Here is a 7,095-nt window from a genome sequence, read left to right on the forward strand (position 1 = left end):
GTTCACTGGAAGAGTCTGTCTGACACTTGTCACATGAGATTGGAGTGCCAGTTAGCACTGGTGAGGTGCTGCAGCACATGGACATAGAGCGAGGGTTTGTGTAGGGCTGTCTGCTGCAGGATGGGACCCACAGCCCTGTAAGAACAGGAGATGATTGAGCCATGAGCAGGTACCAAACTGGGCAAGGCTTTGAGGCAAACAGCACCAAGATCTGGGGTGGGGCTGTTGCTTACAGGAGCTTCCTCAGATACCCAAAAACTTTCCATGAATTTTAGTTTTGCTTTGGAAAAAACATAGAATGCTTTGGGTTGGAAAGGACATTAAAATCATCCACTTACAACTCCCTGCCATGGGCAGGGACACCTTCCACTAGAGCAGATTGCTCCAAGCCCCATCCAAGCTAGCCTTGAACACTGCCAGGGATGGGGCAGCCACAGCTTCTCTGGGCACCCTGTGCCAGCACCTCAGCACCCTCACAGGGAAGACCTTCTTCCTTATCTCCCCTAAATCTCCCCTGTTTAAGTTTGAAACCATGACCATATAAAAAATAACCCAAAAGCAGGGTAAACCAATCTGGAAATATTCAGTTAGAGAATTGCAGTGGCAAGCCTAGCTTTTTTTTTTTTTTCCCTAACATACACTTAAGACATTATTTAATCTCCAGATTTATTTCAATTCTATTTCAAAACATGAAGAGAAACTTGGCATTTCCATGAATCTTCTGGACCAAAGTGATGGCTTTTTCTCTACTCTCATTCACTGAAAACGCTGGCACACCTTTTACTACAGTTTCACCTGGGGGTGATGATTCTTTTCCACTCTGCAAACTTGGCTACGAAATCAGCTACCTACACAGCCTTCGCTTCTTCCAAGGTCTCAGAGCATTCGAAGACCCCGTCTACCGGGAGATACCAGGGTGCTCTGGGTACCGGTGAGCACCCGAGCAGGAGAGGAAAATGTTTCCTTGCTGCCCTCCTGTGGCCATGTCATCACCAGTCAGTCGCTCTCGTGCTTTGCTAAAAATCCCTCTACTTTTACATGGAAATGGTTTGCACCTGGCTCTCCACCTGGATTATTTTCTCTGCTCAGATGTAGCTGCATTTACCAAGACAATCGGTGCTTTTGTGTGAAGGGAGCACGGATACGTTTCTAGATCATAAATTTTAATCTGAAATCTCTTGGGTACCCAAGGATTAATATTTAATGCCTGTTCTATAATGTAATTTCCACAGGCCAATCTTTCATCTTCAAAACTTTATCATCATAGACCTACAACAGTTAGACTTCAATATGATAACAATACCTTATGAACACAGTGATTCCTGAATTCCCCAGCTGTCTCCTACAGGCAATGATGGTGTTCCTGTGAGTCTTAAAAAATGAGCTAACACTTTTAATTGTCTATTATCTGTTCTACTTATATTCAGTACTGTTGAGCTTCCAGTGTGAAATGCTAAGAAGAGCTAGATCAGTGCCAAGACAAGATGATAAGTAATACCTTTGCAATTGAGGTCATCATCACAAGATTAAAAGACTGTGATTTAATTCCTTTGTTAGGGGTCTTGGGACTCCATGTCTAATACAGGAGAATGCTTGGCATATCCTTATAATAGGAATATTGGAAAGATCTTCAAGAAACATATCACCTTCCCCATTGGTTAATCAATTTATATTATATGTTTTTTAAATAACAGCCAAATACTTTATATGCTCAGTGTCTAAGACCTACATACAACAGGCAACAGCAAGTGTCCATGGACCAGAGTTTTCTCCATGCTTTGCAGCTGCTGTAATCTGTATTTCCCCACAAAGCACCAGTTTGCCTTTTCTCTGTCCTGCCTTTATCAGTGAAGGGAGACCATGACTGCTCCAGACTGCCTTGCCATTAGTCCTGGTGCAACAGTCTTTTTGAGAAGCACAGGTGGGAATGAGCCAGCTCCAGGTGTTGGTTAGTTGTTCTCCCCTAGAGACAGGCAGCAAGTACTGCTCTCGGTAATGGTGATGGCTCTAGGGATTGAGAACGCTCCATATACAGCTTCCTTCCTGGTCTCTTGACAACATGCAAGTTAGAATCTTGCACCACAAAGTGTGAAGAGCTGCCTGGAGGACAAGATCCTGGTCACAAATCCAGTTTTGCATCAGCTCATGTTTCCTAGCTAGAGATTTGTTCACTTTCTTAACAGTAGTTACTCCTACCTTGCTATAAAGTAAACCCATTACTCACCTTGAGATGAGACATTCCAGGTATCCAAAACTTCTCAAAAGCTCCATGTTGCTTAGATTTACAGAAGGAAGGTTTCCATCAGTGTTGACTAAACAAACCCTGTAGATAGTGTTAGTATTGAGAGCTCACTTCTAATCTAGATTATGAACAAATGCAGCTAGTAGAGGATGCAGCTGGTTATACTCTTCTTTGTAGTCTCATATCTGCTGCAATCATCTAAAAAAACAAATCTCAGCAGAGTCAAGGGTCAGGTCATAGGGTCTGTATTAACTCACCTGCCTTGAGTACACTTGAATAGTGTGTGTCAGTAGGAGCATTTGGGTCACTGTGATCTATTAAGTCCACAAAAATGTATGTACCTTAATGCCTTCTGGGAAAGCTTTTCTTTGGATGTTATTTGAGCAGGTACGTACAAGTAATCCTCAGGCTTGTCTGGAGGTGTAGAGCACAAGCCTGTGTGGGACAGATCCATACCCACACCAGGAGATGAGCTTTGCAGCTTATTCTGATTTTCAGTCCAAGCCTTACTGGATTTTGGCAATGGATGTTTGTCTTTCCCCAACCTGCTCCACTGGCTCTCGTGGAAACTGGCAGCATTTAAGCTTAGCCAAAGTTAGAGCCTGAGGATGGGAGTACTTAGCTTCTGTACAGGTCAGAGCAGGACAGAGGCATCTACCAGTTTTACCAGTGACAGATGGGAAAACCCCTGATGTTTCATTCCCAAGTGTTATCTGCAATGCACAGTCTTTCCAGTACAGCAGTATTAAATAGCTGCTTCCCTTGTGTGTTATCAAGGTTATTTGAACAAAGAAAACTGTATCTAAGTTAAGCACACAATAGTGCTTCCAAAGCAGGAGTGACTCTGATGCTCGCCTCTGCCCAGAAAGCCAACAGCAACCTTGCTCTTAAAGCTATTGTGATGACAAAGACGAGTTAGGTTTGTTTAAATTACAGTTCTACTGCTTTCTAGGTTAATTGCCATGCAGGAGCAATATGTTGGCTGATGGTTCTTTACACAAAGGTAGCACGTCTTAAATGGAATCCCAGCTGGAAGTACTGGCAGTGATCCTCCAGGATCAGAAGTTGCATACAAAAGACTCCTTTCTTGAACAGCCATGCTCACTAGCTCCTTATTTCTCAGATAGTTCCGAGCTTGGGTTTGCCCTAGAAGCAGGAAGGAATTACCAAAACCACAAACTTTACTTACTGCCAGAGCATTATCTCCACCAGCCGCTTCACTTGCTGAGGAGGGACCACAGGAACAGCAGAAGCATGTGCTGTGTTTCCCAGATTGCCTTTGAACAACGAAACGTCAGTTGTCAAGTCACCACTTTTTCCGTATCAGAGGTTTGATTGTCCCAGTGCAGAATGCAGAAGCTTATTCTAGCTCTTGGAGCATCTCAAGGGCTTTTGGAGAGGCAGAGGGAGGTAAGGAACAGGAATTGCATATCCCTCCATAAGAGATGATCCTTCACAAGGAACAGGTAAGGTTACAGAATAAGAAAACACCTCTCAACACACACCTGAATGAATTCTGTAAGAATTAATTGTGCCCCAAAGTCAACAACACTCTGAAGGAGCACAACTGGGGCCAGGCACTCACCTAGTGGCGTCCCCTTTGTTTTCTGCTGATTTCTTTGGGTTGTTTGTCTCTATTGTCTCTGTCTGATGTGTTGGTTTTTTCCTGTGTGCGTAATATTCTTTTCATCCCCCCAAATTGAATTTTCTGACTTGTTGGCTTTATCAGTTAAAATTTTCGTAGAGTATTTGGGTGTGCTACTGACAAAATAATAATTCATATAGTATCAGTCAGTATCACTCCATTGTCTTAATCTTTCATAATGGTTTTTCTGCAGCTTCCAATTTTCCCCAGAATAAAACAAATTACTTAGCAAGTGGAATATCTTCTTGTCATAATAATTTAATATTAAAATGTCAATAAGATTTGGTACACACAGCAGAGGCCACAGAGGTACGGAGACAGAGTAGAAATGAAGTAAACTTAATAAAGTGAGTGAGAAGGTACAATAGGGATTGAGTCTGGCTCCTGCACTTGATATGAAAGAACCTTTTTATCCTGCAGTGCAGTACAAGCATTGTGTAAGCAATAATATGATTGCAGGAGCACTTATGCCTGCTGCCTGCCCACTTACGCTTAGTTGAAGTCCAGTACCAGTGTCCACCCCTGGGGCTGTGTATCCTCACCAGAGAAGGGATCAGAGAGCACTGGGTGGTGACAGTACATGGCACATCGTGGCAAACAGTGGAGAAGGAGGGGATGGCCGGTGACTGGTGATGCACCCTGGCCTCTGCCCAGCACCATCAGAGAGGGCTCTTATAAAGCAGTTCCACAGTTTTTGTGGCTCGTAGGTAGATGAAAGCACCAGCCTGTGGTTCAACATCCTGATTCAGACAGTGGGTCAGGATTCGTGCTGGGGAGTCTGATCCTTGCATGCATTAGACCAGACCTGAGCACTCAGTTTCATTTTGGTGCAATCCTGGAAGGGTAAATTCTCCTTCTGATTCAAACGTACAGATTGCACTGGCAGATGAATGCCAAATAGTGTGGATTTCTCTAGAACATAACAAGCTTCCTAAAATTGTCTGTAAGTCTCAGGAGCAGATCTATCCTTTCCCTCAGTACGAGGTGGACAGCAGGACAAGGTTTGGGAACAGTCCTGTTCTTCCTTGGACAAATCCACGTGCCTCTGTAAAAAGAAAAGGCAGAATAGCAGTCATAAACCCAGAATAATTCAGGTTGGAAGAGCAATAGAGATCATCTATTCCAACCCACTGCTCAGAGCCAGGTTAACTTCTAAGTAGAATAAAATCAAAAAGGAAGCAAATTTGCATGAGCTTCAGGAGCTTATTATCTGGCTCTGTTATGTCTTAGACTATAGGAAAGCCATTCCTATAGCTAACCGCTCTCTTCTCTCCTGCAGCCATAGAAATGGATGTTACATTAAGCAGCTGACTTTTTCCACACAAATATATCACTATTTGAAGCCCCCATTTTCAGCACCTAATGTCTATTTCTGCAAAAATGGGACATAGGTCTGGCTTTGAATGCTCAGTCTTTTCATAGTCCTTGGGAGGGAACAAAGAGGAGAGCTAAAGAAACCAAAAGGCTATGCTTGCCTGGTTTCTCCCTTTTCACAAAGGAATATTCTATGCCATAGTTATTGCCCTGCATAGCAAGTAGGTAACACTTCTATGCTATTTCAACCAAAGGCTAACCAGGAGTTAGCTCAAATATGTCTTGCTCTCTCCTACAGCTTTCCACAAGCAAGCACAGGGCGCTTGGGCCACCCGGCGGGCAATGGGACACCAGGGAACTGCAGAATGTTCCTACCAGCTCAGAGCATCAGAAAGTTGGTGGAGTCTTCTTGTGCTTACAGTTTTTACAAGGATCAATAAGGAAGGTTCTTCATCCACTCTGGGAGGCTTCTCCTTATTAACTGCTGCCCTTCTGTGTGTAAAAATAAAATTGGTAAACAGCAAAGTCCTTCTCACAGTCACAGTATTGAATGTCAGGATGACTTAACTGTCAAGAGCTATACACAGAACTGCTAGAAAAGGAGGAGTTTTTGAAGCCTTGTGCCAGTGGAAGGCTGTTTTCTGCTGTGCAGTTTCTTTCCCAGTTCTCAGTCTGCACCAGTTTAAAACCACTCAGCACTTTCCTTGAGAGCTCATTCAACAGGACTAATTGCTCCGATAATAGGAAACTGATGCTGATGTTCAGCCAATATTTTCCCATCCTCCCTAGTGAGCACTTTCTGGCTGCCACCAGGAATCCCTGCCTCTTTTTCTATCTACATGTTAATATATCTATCTACATCTTAAATAGTTGTGGATGCTCACTGCATTTCTGCCTCCCTCATTCAAATTTTAGCTCAGCAAAACTGCCACAATATAGCTTTTATTTATCAGATAACTCTCTGTCACTCCTTCTTAATCGCCTTTCATTTGCTAGCTTCTTTCTGGTGTTAAAATGGTCATAACTGAATGCAATTTTCTACATGTGCCCAGCTGCTGTTTTATAGACAATACTCACAGCCTTTCTCCCTGGCCGTGTCTCTGCTCATTCAGACCCAACTGTGTGATAGACTCACTTGCAGCCATGCTGCACTGCCAAAAACACATTCTCAAATATAAACTATTTGGGTCTCTCCATACTGCTTCTTCCTGCAGGGTGTATCCCACCTATCAATGCCAATCAACATCACATACCAATCCATCCATCCATTCATTTCATCTAATTGTATCTTGCCTCATTTCTTTTCTCCCTTGGTCCATCAGTGATTTTTCCAGGATGGTTTTCCCATTGTTGTTTGCTCTGCCTTCCAATTTAGGCATCACCTGGGAATTTAATTAATGTGCTTTTTACCTGCCTTTCCAGGTCATTAATAGTGATTTGAACAACACTGGATGTAATAAAAGTCCCTGAGGTAATCCTAGTACTGCTTCTCTTAACTAGACATTGCACACTGACGCCTGTTGTGCACAGCTTTCTAGATGCTTCTCAATCCATGTGAAATGGCTTTGCTCCAAGGCAATTCAAGTGAGGTAGTCTTCAAGGGAGGCTTTGCAGGCCACTGTATAGAATTATTTACTAGAGTACAAAGTGACCAAATACTGTAAAGGTTTAATGTTTCTGCATTTTCAAACTTAATAGAACAACTAGCCCGGCAAGTTCCTTTTAGTAAGAAACAACACCTGCTCTCCCTTCTATATCCCTCCTCTTCCATGAGATTTATACAGGGTTTGCTTACCTATTATGCATCATTAACCTGAATGTTAGCTTCCTACTGGGGCTTTTCTAGATTTCTTATTCCATTCTGCATCCTGCCCTGCCAGGTTCTGTCTGGGAG

Source organism: Strigops habroptila, chromosome 13 (assembly GCF_004027225.2).
Source record: "Strigops habroptila isolate Jane chromosome 13, bStrHab1.2.pri, whole genome shotgun sequence".
Taxonomy (NCBI): domain Eukaryota; kingdom Metazoa; phylum Chordata; class Aves; order Psittaciformes; family Psittacidae; genus Strigops; species Strigops habroptila.